Source organism: Oncorhynchus masou, chromosome 12 (assembly GCF_036934945.1).
Source record: "Oncorhynchus masou masou isolate Uvic2021 chromosome 12, UVic_Omas_1.1, whole genome shotgun sequence".
Taxonomy (NCBI): domain Eukaryota; kingdom Metazoa; phylum Chordata; class Actinopteri; order Salmoniformes; family Salmonidae; genus Oncorhynchus; species Oncorhynchus masou.
The window spans coordinates 30,301,251-30,317,235 of NC_088223.1; positions in this window are offsets into that span (position 1 = coordinate 30,301,251).

The following is a 15,985-nucleotide window of genomic DNA, read 5'->3' on the forward strand; positions in this document are numbered from 1 at the left end:
GTTGGTAGATGGAGCGAGACATGATGTCCCAGATGTGTTCAATTGGATTCAGGTCTGGGTAACGGGGGGCCAGTCCATAGCATCAATGCCTTCCTCTTGCAGGAACTACTGACACACTCCAGCCACATGAGGTCTAGCATTGTCTTTTATTAGGAGGAACCCAGGGCCAACCGCACCAGCATATGGTCTCACAAGGGGTCTGAGGATCTCATCTCGGTACCTAATGGCAGTCAGGCTACCTCTGGCGAGCACATGGAGGGCTGTGCGGCCCCCCAAAGAAATGCCACCCCACACCATGACTGACCCAGCGCCAAACCGGTCATGCTGGAGGATGTTGCAGGCAGCAGAACGTTCTCCACGGCGTCTCCAGACTCTGTCACGTCTATCACATGTTCTCAGTGTGAACCTGCTTTCATCTGTGAAGAGCACAGGGCGCCAGTGGCGAATTTGCCAATCTTGGTGTTCTCTGGCAAATGCCAAACGTCCTGCACGGTGTTGGGCTGTAAGCACAACCCCCACCTGTGGACGTCGGGCCCTCATACCACCCTCATGGAGTCTGTTTCTGACTCTTTGAGCAGACACATACACATTTGTGGCCTGCTGGAGGTCATTTTGCAGGGCTCTGGCAGTGCTCCTCCTGCTCCTCCTTGCACAAAGGCGGAGGTAGCGGTCCTGCTGCTGGGTTGTTGCCCTCCTATGGCCTCCTCCACATCTCCTGATGTACTGCCCTGTCTCCTGGTAGCGCCTCCATGCTCTGGACACTACGCTGACAGACACAGCAAGCCTTCTTGCCACAGCTCGCATTGATGTGCCATCCTGGATAAGCTGCACTACCTGAGCCACGTGTGTGGGTAGTAGACTCCGTCTCATGCTACCACTAGAGTGAGAGCACCGCCAACATTCAAAAGTGACCAAAACATCAGCCAGGAAGCATTGGAACTGAGAAGTGGTCTGTGGTCACCACCTGCGGTCACCACCTGCAGAACCACTCCTTTATTGGGGGTGTCTTGCTAATTGCCTATAATTCCCACCTGTTGTCTATTCCATTTCCACAACAGCATGTGAAATGTATTGTCAATCAGTGTTGCTTCCTAAGTGGACAGTTTGATTTCACAGAAGTTTGATTGACTTGGAGTTACATTGTGTTGTAAGTGTTCCCTTTATTTTTTTGAGCAGGGTATATTTTATTTTTTATATTCTTCACAGTAGCCACCCTTTGACTTGATGACAGCTTTGCACACTCTTGGTATTCTCTCAGCCAGCTTCATGAGGTAGTCACCTGGACTGTATTTCAATTAACAGGTGTGCCTTGTTAAAAGCTAATTTGTGGAATTTCATTCCTTCTTACTGCGTTTGAGCCAATCAGTTGTGTTGTGACAAGGTATGGGTGGTAAACAGAAGATGGCTCTATTTGGGAAAGACCAAGTCCATAGTATGGAACACATCAAATAAGCAAAGAGAAACGACAGTCCATCATTAATTTAAGACATGAAGGTCTGTCAAGAACTTTGAAAGTTTCTTCAAGTGCAGTCGCAAAAACCATCAATCGCTATGATGAATCTGGCTCTCATGAGGACCACCACAGGAAAGGAAGATCCAAAGTTACCTCTGCTGCAGAGGACAAGTTCATTAGAGTTACCAGCCTCAGAAATTGCAGCCCAAATAAATGCTTCACAGAGTTCAAGTAACGGACACATCTCAACATCAACTGTTCAGAGGAGATGTGAATCAGGCCTTCATGGTCGAATTGCTGCAAATGTACCACTACTAAAGGACATCAATAATAACAAGATACTTGCTTGAGCCAAGAAACCCAAGCAATGAACATTAGACCGGTGGGAATCTGTCCCTTAACCTGATGAGTCCAAATTGGATAATTTTGGTTCCAACCACCATGTCTTTGTGAGACGCAGAGTAGATGAACGGATGATCTCTGCATGTGTGGTTCCCACCATAAAGCATGGAGGAGGAGGTGTGATGGTGTGGGGGTGCTTTTCCAGGTGACACTGTCAGTGATTTATTTAGAATTCTAGGCACACTTAAACGGCATGGCTACCACAGCATTCTGCAGCAATACGCCATCCCATTTGGTTTGCGCTTAGTGGGAAAATCATTTGTTTTTCAACAGGACAATGACCCAAAACACACCTCCAGGCTGTGTAAGGCCTATTTGACCAAGAAGGAGAGTAATGGGGTGCTGCATCAGATGATCTGGCCTCCACAATCAGCCGACCTCAACCCAATTGAGATGGTTTGGGATGAGTTGGACTGCAGAGGCAAGGAAAAGCAGCCAACAAATGCTCAGTGAATGTCAGAACTCATTCAAGACTGTTGGAAAATAATTCCAGGTGAAGCTGGTTGAGAGAATGCCAATAGTGTGGAAAGCTGTCATCAAGGCAAAGGGTGGCTACTTTGAAGAATCTAAAATATATTTTGATTTGTTTAGTACTTTTTTTGGTAACTACATGATTCCATATGTGTTATTTCATAGTTTTGATGTCTTCACTATTATTCTACAATTTAGAAAATAGTAAAAATAATGAAAAACACTTGAATGAGTAGGTGTGTCCAAACATTTGACTGGTACTGTAAATATCTAAAATATGTTTACCCCTGTTGTCAAGGAGGTGGTCATAAGCTCTATACAATCCATCCATATGAACAGTTGTATTCAGTATGTCAAGTGAAATGACTGACGTAGCGCATCGTGTGGCTCATGTTGATGTTGTGTAGGCCTTATGAACTCCCCTTCATCCCAAAGTATAGTCAACGTAATGTTCATCCCAAAGCACTACCAAATATATACTACCAGATATTTCTACTCAAGAGCATTTCTTTTTTGAATCCTGACCTGAAATGACTAGTCTGAATGAATCACTGGATAAAGGATCTACTTGAAGGATTGCATGTATGAAATTGATAAAAACTAATAAGATAAGTTGCTTTGAATTGAACTACTTGATTGTACATTTTATAATAGACATGTTTCAAACTCTACAGATAACTATTGTATAAAGTACAATTGTTTCTTTTTACGAATGGAATTTAGATATCATTTTAAATAATGTATTTTTTATTATGTCATATCCATACGTTCGTCAGACTATGAACATTGTATTGTGGATTTTATATCATACAATTTCAACATATAACATGAAGGCCATATCAAGAGGTTAACACTCTCTGCAGTATACACTGTAATATATACAATGCAAGGAGAAGGTGTTCCATATATTTATTGTATAAGTTGATATATATTACATATCTAAAAAGTGTGTGTTTGCGGAAAGAATGTGTGTGTCAATCAAACTGCTAAGTTGAGTTGAATGCTTATCAATGTAATGCCTTTGTGTTCTTTAAAATAAGGTATATCCCAACCTCCATAAGGTATAATTTACCTTCTACCGACTGTATTGATCCTATTGAGATATAAGCATTACTACACTGAGATATGATAATTGCTATACTGAGATATGAGTATTACAATACTAAGATACAGTTGAAGTCAGAAATGTACATACATCTTATCCAAATACATTTAAACTCAGTTTTTCACAATTCCTGACACTTAATCCTAGTAAAAATTCCCTGTCTTAGGTCAGTTACGATCACCATTTTATTTTAAGAGTGTGAAATGTCAGAATATAATAGTAGAATGATTTATTTCTTTCATCACATTCAAAGTGGGTCAGAAGTTTACATACACTCAATTAGTATGGGTCAAACGTTTCAGGTAGCCTTCCACAATCTTCCCACAAAAAGTTGGGTGAATTTTGGCCCATTCATCCTGACAGAGCTGGTGTAACTGAGTCAAGTTTGTTGGCCTCCTTGCTCACACACGCTTTTTCAGTTCTGCCCACAAATTTTCTATGGGATTGAGGTCAGGGCTTTGTGATGGCCACTCCAATACCTTGACTTTGTTGTCCTTAAGCCATTTTGCCACAACTTTGGAAGTATGCTTGGGGTCATTGTTCATTTGGAAGACCCATTTGCGACCAAGCTTTAACTTCCTGTCTGATGTCTTGAGATGTTGCTTCAATACCTGTATATCCCCATGATTTTAATCCCTCATGAAGCCATCTATTTTGTGAAGTGCACCAGTCCCTCCTGCTGCAAAGCACAAAATGATGCTGCCATCCCCTTGCTTCACGGTTGGGATGGTGTTCTTTGGCTTGCAAGCATCCCCCTTTTTCCTCCAAACATAACAATGGTCATTATGGCCAAACAGTTCTATTTTTGTTTCATCAGACCAGAGGACATTTCTCTAAAAAGTAACATCTTTGTCCCCATGTGCAGTTGCAAACCATAGTCTGGCTGTTTTTATGGCGGGTTTTGGAGCAGTGGCTTCTTCCTTGCTGAGCGGCCTTTCAGGTTATGTTGATATAGGACTTGTTTTACTGTGGATATAGATACCCTTGTACCTTGTTTCCTCCAGCTTCTCCACAAGGTCCTTTGCTGTTGTTCTGGGATTCATTTGCATTTTTCGCACCAAAGTACATTCATCTCTAGGAGACAGAACGAGTCTCCTTCCTGAGTGATATGACGGCTGCATGGTCCCATGGTGTTCATACCTGCGTATTATTGTTTGTACAGATAAACGTGGTACCTTCAGGCATTTGGAAATTGCTCCCAAGGATGAAGCAGACTTGTGGGGGTCTACAATTTTTTTTCTGAGGTCTTGGCTTATTTCTTTTGATTTTCCCATGATGTTAAGTAAAGAGGCACTGAGTTTGAATGTAGTCCTGGAAATACATCCACAGGTACACCTCCAATTTACTCCAATTATGCCAATTAGCCTATCAGAAGCTTCTAAAGCCTTGACATCATTGTCTGGAATTTTCCAAGCTGTTTAAAGGCAGTCAACTTTGTGTATGTAAACTTCTGACTCACTGGAATTATGATACAGTGAATTATAAGTGAAATAATCTGTCTGTAAACAATTGTTGGAAAAAAATACTTGTGTCATGCACAAAGTAGATGTCGTAACCGACTTGCCAAAACTATGGTTTGTTTATAATGAATGTGTGGAGGGGTTAAAAAACGAGTTTTAATGACTCCAACCTTTGTGTATGTAAATGTCCGACTTCAACTGTGTGAGTATTACTATACTGAGATATGAGTCTTACTAACTATACTGAGATGAGTCTTACTAACTACACTGAGATATGAGTGTTACTATACCTGAGATGTAAGTGTTACTATACTGAGATATGAGTCTTACTATATACACTGAGATATGAGTCTTACTGACTACACTGAGATATGAGTCGTACTATCTACACTGAGATATGAGTGTTACTATGCTGAGGTGTGAGTCATACTATCTACACTGAGATATGAGTCTTACTAACTACACTGAGATATGAGTGTTACTATGCTGAGATGTGAGTCTTACTATCTACACTGAGATATGAGTCTTACTAACTACACTGAGATATGAGTGTTACTATCTACACTGAGATATGAGTCTTACTAACTATACTGAGATATGAGTCTTACTATCTACACTGAGATATGAGTCTTACTATCTACACTGAGATATTAGTCTTACTAACTACACTGAGATATGAGTCTTACTATCTACACTGAGATATTAGTCTTACTAACTACACTGAGATATGAGTCTTACTATCTACACTGAGATATGAGTCTTACTAACTACACTGAGATATGAGTGTTGCTATGCTGAGGTGTGAGTCTTACTTTACTGAGTCCATTGTGTAATTATCTGGGTTGATTAAGATTTTAAATATCATAGAATCATGAAATAACAATGGCTTTGCCACATATCCCTTGGAAACTACCATAGATTAAAAAAAAAAAGATTTATCACACTGTTTGTGCGTTGCTTTTAGAGTTATATTTTGTATGCACTGATCGAACCTTTAAATGTTGCTACCTTGTCTATGACAGGAACAGTATAATAAGGAAGTCACTTTCCTGCATCTGAGAACAGTGTCTCTCCTATAGACACTGACTGGTAGGCACTGTGCTTCTGTTCATCAAGATCAAATAATGTTTACATTTTTAGATTTACAGGGATGTTGTCATGGCATCACATGGAGGGTGACTGAAGGTGTGTCTATGGAGGTCATATACCTATACAGACCTGTATTTATTCTTTGCACTGGTTTGACTGACAAGTGCACTTTATGGTGGACGTTTACATCAAGTAGGCCAAAAGAACCACTTGCTTTACGAAGTCCACGCACTCCAACGTTGTCCTTCATGGATGGATACTTTATATGATATTGTACATACTCCGTTCTCCCTGCACAGGTCAGCTTTGAAGGATGTGTCCATGCAGCTAGCGCCAAGCCACAAAGCTTGACCTTACTCGTCTCCTATTGTAACGTCTCCCAGTGTTCTGTTGTCACTGTCATTAAGCCCTTTCCTAGTGTCCTTGCAAGTACAAAAGGTGACATCTCCAAGTGGTATTTTTCTTAAGTTGAGCTCCTGTGGCTGGTCTGTGTGCTACAGTGCTGCTTGGTAAGCAGAGTGTCACTGTGATTGACTTGAATTAAATGGCTCCCGTTAGGACACACACACATGAGCGCACGCACGCCGAGCACACATACACACCAATAGAAAGGTGGCTAGGTTGTTCCCGTTAGGACAATGAGGAGATGGCTGGTTGTGGAACCTCTACAGCAGCTGTGTCAGCAGTCTGGTAGAGCTAGCAGGCTTCATGCATCATTTCCTTCTGACATCCCTCTTGCCTGTTTGCTTTTACCCCCAAAGGGCCAAGTTCTGTTTGTCAGTTTGCCCAAAGGTTTACATTGTTCGTGAAGTAAAGGTTTGAGTTTTCATGCTCTCCAAGGGCATGTATGGATTTTTGATTTTGATGTCCATGCTTTACAGGTTGTGTGGTTTAAGTCATTGATATGTCATAATAGTTTTGTGTGTCTATATTTTCCTGAAGGTACATAATACAGTCACTGTAGGCCTACACGTCTTTATACTCAACATGCAGCTTTATTCAATGGATTTTGATCATTATGTTTCTTTGGTCAAACAAAACATTCTGATAGGAAAATCCTTGTCTGCTTTCACACAGTCAGACAGGTCTGCTGTTCTGGTGCTGTTATGAAGAGATGAACACTTTCCATTTCAAATTGTTTTAACTTTATTTAAACATAGTTATTCTTCTTTATTTCATGTTCACCCCTACAGTAGATATGACTTACCTCTGTCATCATAACAACCCATGATGTGGTTGACTGAGCTTTTTTTATTCATTATTATTCATCATTGTGAGAGTGAATACTTATTTGTTACACTGTGTGTGTGTGTGTGTGTGTGTGTGTGTGTGTGTGTGTGTGTGTGTGTGTGTGTGTGTGTGTGTGTGTGTGTGTGTGTGTGTGTGTGTGTGTGTGTGTGTGTGTGTGTGTCACAGGCCGACTGGTGGCACCTTAATTGGGGAGGACGGGCTCATAGTAATGACTGGAATGGTATCGAACACCATTTCATTCACTCCATTCCAGCCATTATTATGAGCCATCCTCCCCTCAGCAGCCTCCTGTGGTGTGTGTGTGTTCTATATGTGTGCTTCTGTATAAAATTCTCAGAGGGGAGACCTAGTCAGTTGTACAACTGAATGCATTCAACTGAAATGTGTCTTCCGCATTTAACCCAACCCCTCTGCAGCTTTGTGTCATGTTTGTGTAGTGAGTTTATGTAGATTGTAGTATCATTGTCTGTCTGCTGAGGATTGTGCTGGAATATGACACTTTTCCAGCTGTTTGGCGAGAATGAAAAAAAAAAGTCAACTTGTGAATAACATTGTATTTATTTACTGAATCAAGTATTTTCTTTTTGCTAACAGTATAATAGAACTTAATCCGTGCCAATAATACTGATCTAATGTTTTTCTATGTTTGCTTACTGTATGTGTCCCTTAGTAGCTGGAGCCCATGTAAAAATATACATACATATATTACAGAACATTATGATATAAACAATATCAACATAATAAAAAAGTATGTTTCTTTATGCAATTGTGTGGTTTGCCTTTGTTCTCAACTAAAGAAATGAATTGTAATGCAATATCTCAGTATTAAGCTTAGCACAACAAAGACCTATGACATATGGTTGTTCAGTGTAAGAGGACTGTTTCCCACCAAACTCCTTAACTGGACCCTCTGAAAACTAAGCATTTTCTGTATGATATTTACAGCCCTAAATCATTCATTAAAAAATGTGATCTCACTATTATCTTAGTTAATACCAAGTTGGTTTTTGACCTAGCACTACACAGCTGATTCAAATAATCAACTAATCATCACACTTTGATTATTTGAATCAGCTGTGTAATGCTTTGGCAAAAACCAAAATGTGCACCCCTTGGGGTCCTGAGGACCGAATTTGGGAAACACTGGGATAGTAGTAACACAGTCCACCATTCTCCATTCTAGGGCAAACATCTGTTTGCTAAGTTGGTAAGTGCAGGTAGCCTTAAGGAGAACTGAACATGTCTAATAGATTTGGCTCAAAGTGCATGAAAGTCATTCCACCTGCTCAGTGAGGCTGCGGCTGATTGGTCCTGTACCATCCACCTGGCCAGGCCTGTATAGATCACCGTACAGAGGGACAATGTTCTGCTCCACTGCACATTGAAGATATCTCACGCTCTTCCCTCTCTCTCTCTCTCTGCTGTCTCTCTCGCTCTCTGCTCTCTTCTCTCTCTCTCTCTCTCTCTCTCTCTGTCTCATAATTGCCTGGGACAATTACTGACCACACAAAATGACAATGGAATACATTTCTCAGTTTCATCAAAGCATTGAAGATTGGTCTCTCTGTTCACAGGTTATGGGTGGGATGTGTCAGAATATGAATTTAAAAATGTATCATAAAAAGAAACACCAGCTGTACTGTAGATAGATGTGTCAAATCCACTAGAAAGAGAAGAAAGTAATGAGTATCTGTCATATTAAATAATTTATTTATGAGGTTTATTGAATGTTAAAATTATGGGTTGGAGTGTCAGCCACCACACCACTACTATCAACCTACTTATTCCAGGGTTTTTCTTTATTTGTACTATTTTGTACATTGTAGAATAATAGTGAAGACATCAAAACTATGAAATAACACATACGGAATCATGTAGTAACCAAAAAAGTGTTATATTTTATAATCTTCACAGTAGCCACCCTTTGCCTTGATGACAGCTTTGCAAACTCTTGGCATTCTCTCAACCAGCTTCATGAGGTAGTCATGAAGCATTTCAATTAACAGGTGTGCTTTGTTAAAAGTTCTTTTGTTTCTTTCTTAATGCGTTTGAGCCAAGAAGTTGTGTTGTGACAAGGAAGGTGTGGTGTACAGAAGATAGCCCTATTTGGTAAAATACCAAGTCCATATTATAACAAGAACAGCTCAAATAAGCAAAGAAAAATGACAGTCCATCATTACTTTAAGACATGAAGGTCAGTCAGTAAGAAACGTTTCTAGAATTTTGAAAGTTTCCTCAAGTGCAGTCGCAAAAACCGTCAATCGCTATGATGAAACTGGCTCTCATGAGGACCACCACAGGAAAGGAAGATCCAAAGTTAACTCTGCTGCAGAGGATAAGTTTATTAGAGTTACCAGTCTCAGAAATTGCAGCCGAAATAAATGCTTCACAGGGTTCAAGTAACAGACACATCTCAACATCAACTGTTCAGAGGAGACTATGTGAATCAGGTCTTCATGGTTGAATTGCTGCAAAGAAACCACTACTAAAGGACATCAATAATAAGAAGAGACATTCTTGGCCCAAGAAACCCGAAACCAATGTCTTTGTGAGATGCAGAGTAGTTGGAAGGATGATCTCTGCATGTGTGGTTCCCACCGTGAAGCATGGAGGAGGAGGTGTTATGGTGTGGGGGTGCTTGACTGGTGACACTGTCAATGATTTATTTAGAATTCAAGGCACACTTAACCAGCATGGCTACCACAGCATTCTCCAGCAATACGCCATCCCATCTGGTTTGCGTTTAGTGGGACTATAATTTGTTTTTCAACAGGACAATGACCCAAAACACGCCTCCAGGCTGTGTAAGGCCTATTTGACCAAGAAGGAGAGTGATGGAGTTTTGCATCAGATGACCTGGCCTCCACAATCACCCGACCTCAACCCAATTGAGATGGTTTGGGATGAGTTGGACAACAGAGTGAAGGAAAATACTGTTGGAAAAGCATTCCAGGTGAAGCTGGTTGAGAGAATGACAAGAGTGTGCAAAGGGTGGCTACTCAAATAGAAAATATATTTTGATTTGTTTAACACTTTTTTTGGTTACTATATGATTCCAAATGTATTAGTTTATAGTTTTGATGTCTTCACTATTATTCTACATTGTAGAAAATAGTACAAAATAAAGAAAAACCCTTGAATGAGTAGATGTGTCCAAACTTTTGACTGGTACTGTATATATGAATATAATGCTTTTTTCCCAAATATTATATAAATGTATCAAACCATTGACATTGTTATGGACAACCTAGGTGGTATTATCTAGCCCGTGTCCCAGTCTGTTTCTCCTCTCTTGCCAACTCCTTATGGAATTGTGTTGCCAAATATTTAGCTTAACAATGACATTAACAAAGGTCAAAAGCACAAATAGATCTGGGACCAGCTAGGTATTTTCTAAGCTAGAATACAATTTACAGTATTTCTGTGCATGCATAAGGATCTCTGCATCTACTAGCTACAGAGCTGGTGGTTCTACTGGTTTCTACTAGTTACAGAGCTGGTGGTTCTACTGATTTTTAATTGTTACAGAGTTGGTGGCTCTACTGTTTTCTACTAGCTACAGAGCTGGTGGTTCTACTGGTTCCAGAGCTGGTGGTTCTACTGGTTTCTACTAGTTACAGAGCTGGTGGTTCTACTGGTTTCTACTAGTTACAGAGCTGGTGGTTCTACTGGTTTCTACTAGTTACAGAGCTGGTGGTTCTACTGGTTTCTACTAGCTACAGAGCTGGTGGTACTACTGGTTTCTACAAGTTACAGAGCTGGTGGTTCTGCTGGTTTCTACTAGTTACAGAGCTGGTTGTTCTACTGGTTTCTACTAGTTACAGAGCCGGTGGTTCTACTGGTTTCTACTAGTATAGAGTTGGTGGTTCTACTGGTTTCTACTAGTTAAAGAGCTGGTGGTTCCACTGATTTCTACTAGTTACAGGGTTGGTGGTTCATCACGTGGTGTGTGTATCTACTGTGAACCTATAGTGTGGTCTCTGCTGAAGTTATGGCTTGGAGGGGTAGTGGAGAGTTAATTATGTGCATGTTGTGTTCAGTTCACCACTAAATGAGAATAAACTGTGGCTAGATAATATTGTGTGTCCCGTGCACATTTACATTACATTTAAGTCATTTAGCAGACGCTCTTATCCAGAGCGACTTACAAATTGGTGAATTCACCTTCTGACATCCAGTGGAACAGCCACTTTACAATAGTGCATCTAAATCATTAAGGGGGAGGGGGGGTGAGAAGGATTACTTATCCTATCCTAGGTATTCCTTGAAGAGGTGGGGTTTTAGGTGTCTCCGGAAGGTGGTGATTGACTCCGCTGTCCTGGCGTCGTGAGGGAGTTTGTTCCACCATTGGGGGGCCAGAGCAGCGAACAGTTTTGACTGGGCTGAGCGGGAACTGTACTTCCTCAGTGGTAGGGAGGCGAGCAGGCCAGAGGTGGATGAACGCAGTGCCCTTGCTTGGGTGTAGGGCCTGATCAGAGCCTGGAGGTACTGAGGTGCCGTTCCCCTCACAGCTCCGTAGGCAAGCACCATGGTCTTGTAGCGGATGCGAGCTTCAACTGGAAGCCAGTGGAGAGAGCGGAGGAGCGGGGGTGACGTGAGAGAACTTGGGAAGGTTGAACACCAGACGGGCTGCGGCGTTCTGGATGAGTTGTAGGGGTTTAATGGCATAGGCAGGGAGCCCAGCCAACAGCGAGTTGCAGTAATCCAGACGGGAGATGACAAGTGCCTGGATTAGGACCTGCGCCGCTTCCTGTGTGAGGCAGGGTCGTACTCTGCGGATGTTGTAGAGCATGAACCTACAGGAACGGGCCACCGCCATGATGTTGGTTGAGAACGACAGGGTGTTGTCCAGGATCACGCCAAGGTTCTTAGCGCTCTGGGTGGAGGACACAATGGAGTTGTCAACCGTGATGGCGAGATCATGGAACGGGCAGTCCTTCCCCGGGAGGAAGAGCAGCTCCGTCTTGCCGATGTTCAGCTTGAGGTGGTGATCCGTCATCCACACTGATATGTCTGCCAGACATGCAGAGATGCGATTCGCCACCTGGTCATCAGAAGGGGGAAAGGAGAAGATTAATTGTGTGTCGTCTGCATAGCAATGATAGGAGAGACCATGTGAGGTTATGACAGAGCCAAGTGACTTGGTGTATAGCGAGAATAGGAGAGGGCCTAGAACAGAGCCCTGGGGGACACCAGTGGTGAGAGCGCGTGGCGTGGAGACAGATTCTCGCCACGCCACCTGGTAGGAGCGACCTGTCAGGTAGGACGCAATCCAAGCGTGGGCCGCGCCGGAGATGCCCAACTCGGAGAGGGTGGAGAGGAGGATCTGATGGTTCACAGTATCGAAGGCAGCCGATAGGTCTAGAAGGATGAGAGCAGAGGAGAGAGAGTTAGCTTTAGCAGTGCGGAGCGCCTCCGTGATACAGAGAAGAGCAGTCTCAGTTGAATGACTAGTCTTGAAACCTGACTGATTTAGATCAAGAAGGTCATTCTGAGAGAGATAGCGGGAGAGCTGGCCAAGGACGGCACGTTCAAGAGTTTTTTCGAGAGAAAAGAAAGAAGGGATACTGGTCTGTAGTTGTTGACATCGGAGGGATCGAGTGTAGGTTTTTTCAGAAGGGGTGCAACTCTCGCTCTCTTGAAGACGGAAGGGACGTAGCCAGCGGTCAGGGATGAGTTGATGAGCGAGGTGAGGTAAGGGAGAAGGTCTCCGGAAATGGTCTGGAGAAGAGAGGAGGGGATAGGGTCAAGCGGGCAGGTTGTTGGGCGGCCGGCCGTCACAAGAAGCGAGATTTCATCTGGAGAGAGAGGGGAGAAAGAGGTCAGAGCACAGGGTAGGGCAGTGTGAGCAGAACCAGCGGTGTCGTTTGACTTAGCAAACGAGGATCGGATGTCGTCGACCTTCTTTTCAAAATGGTTGACGAAGTCATCTGCAGAGAGGGAGGAGGGGGGAGGGGGAGGAGGATTCAGGAGGGAGGAGAAGGTGGCAAAGAGCTTCCTAGGGTTAGAGGCAGATGCTTGGAATTTAGAGTGGTAAAAAGTGGCTTTAGCAGCAGAGACAGAGGAGGAAAATGTAGAGAGGAGGGAGTGAAAGGATGCCAGGTCCGCAGGGAGGCGAGTTTTCCTCCATTTCCGCTCGGCTGCCCGGAGCTCTGTTCTGTGAGCTCGCAATGAGTCATCGAGCCACGGAGCGGGAGGGGAGGACCGAGCCGGCCTGGAGGATAGGGGACATAGAGAGTCAAAGGATGCAGAAAGGGAAGAGAGGAGGGTTGAGGAGGCAGAATCAGGAGATAGGTTGGAGAAGGTATGAGCAGAGGGAAGAGATGATAGGATGGAAGAGGAGAGAGTAGCGGGGGAGAGAGAGCGAAGGTTGGGACGGCGCGATACCATCCGAGTAGGGGCAGTGTGGGAAGTGTTGGATGAGAGTGAGAGGGAAAAGGATACAAGGTAGTGGTCGGAGACTTGGAGGGGAGTTGCAATGAGGTTAGTGGAAGAACAGCATCTAGTAAAGATGAGGTCGAGCGTATTGCCTGCCTTGTGAGTAGGGGGAAGGTGAGAGGGTGAGGTCAAAGAGGAGAGGAGTGGAAAGAAGGAGGCAGAGAGGAATGAGTCAAAGGTAGACGTGGGGAGGTTAAAGTCGCCCAGGACTGTGAGAGGTGAGCCGTCCTCAGGAAAGGAGCTTATCAAGGCATCAAGCTCATTGATGAACTCTCCGAGGGAACCTGGTAGGCGATAAATGATAAGGATGTTAAGCTTGAAAGGGCTGGTAACTGTAACAGCATGGAATTCAAAGGAGGCGATAGACAGATGGGTAAGGGGATAGAGAGAGAATGACCACTTGGGAGAGATGAGGATCCCGGTGCCACCACCCCGCTGACCAGAAGCTCTCGGGGTGTGCGAGAACACGTGGGCGGACGAAGAGAGAGCAGTAGGAGTAGCAGTGTTATCTGTGGTGATCCATGTTTCCGTCAGTGCCAAGAAGTCGAGGGACTGGAGGGAGGCATAGGCTGAGATGAACTCTGCCTTGTTGGCCGCAGATCGGCAGTTCCAGAGGCTACCGGAGACCTGGAACTCCACGTGGGTCGTGCGCGCTGGGACCACCAGATTAGGGTGGCCGCGGCCACGCGGTGTGGAGCGTTTGTATGGTCTGTGCAGAGAGGAGAGAACAGGGATAGATAGACACCACCACACAATTAACAGTTATACTGTACCTGTTGTAGAGCAGTGGTGGGGAAGCTTCTCTGAAATATATAGTTTATCAAGCTACCATTTACTTCTCACTGGAAGAATTTGAACTACATTAAATCTACCCTCAAGAAACATAGTTTGTTAAACTAAAGTTACTTTGAAAAAGTAGTACACCGATCAAAACTACCTCTTCTGAATCAGATGTTTTGTATTTGTGTTTTTATTTTTTACGAATCTCCATTAGTTCCTGCCAAGGCAGCAGCTACTCTTCCTAGGGTCAAGCAACATTTAGGCAGTTATATCCAATTTAAAATATTCCATGACATTACATTTCATAACACTTTTCACAACACATTAAGTATGTTCCCTCAGGCCACTACTCTACTATCACATATACAATTCAAAATCCATGTGTCTATGTGGGTAGAGTGAGTATCTTATCATGTGTACAGTATGTGTGTCTGTGCCTGTGCGTGTGTGTGTCTCTTCACAGTCCCTGCTCTTCCATAAGGTTTATTTTTATCTGTTTTTTAAAATCTGATGTTACTGCATGCATCAGTTACCTGATGTGGAATAGAGTTCCATGTAACCATGGCTCTATGTAGTCCTGTACGCCTACTATAGGCTGTTCTTGACTTGGGGACTGTGAAGAGACCTTTGGTGGCATGTCTTGTGGGTATGCATGGGTGTCCAAGCTGTGTACTAGTCATTTAAACAGACACCTAGCTGCATTCAGCTTGTCAACACTTCTTACAAAACAAGTAGTGATGAAGTCAATCTGTCCTCCACCTTGAGACATGAGAGATTTACAGTGCCTTGCAAAAGTATTCATCCCCCTTGGTGTTTTTCCTTTTTGTGTTGCATTACACCCTGTAATTTAAACAGATTTTCATTTGTATTTCATGTAATGGACATACACAAAATAGTCCAAATTGGTGAAGTGAAATGAAAAAAAGAACTTGTTCAAAAAAACAAAACAAAAAAACAACAGAAAAGCCCCTAAATAAGATCTGGTGCAACCAATTACATTTAGAAGTCACATAATTAGTTTAAAAAAAGTCCACCTGTGTGCAATCTAAGTGTCACATAATCTCAGTATATATACACCTGTTCTGAAAGGCTCCAGAGTCTGCAACACCACGAAGCAAGGGGCACTACCAAGCACGCGGCACCATGAAGACCAAGGAGGTTAGGGAAAAAGTTGTGGCGATGTATAGATCAGGGTTGGGTTGTAGAAAAATATCCGAAACTTTGAACATCCAACAGAGCACTATTAAATCCATTATTAAAACAATGAAACAATATGGCACCACAATAAACCTCCCAAGAGAGAGCCGCACACCAAAACTCATGGACCAGGCAAGGAGGGCATAAAATCAAAGAGGCAACAAAGAGACCAAAGATAACACTGAAGGAGCTGCAAATATCCACAGCAGAGATTGGAGGTTCTGTCCATAGGACCACTTTAAGCCGTACACTCCACACATTGGGCTTTACGGAAGAATCACCAGAAAAAAGCCATTGCTTAAAGAAACAAATAAGCAAACACATTTGGTGTTCATGTGG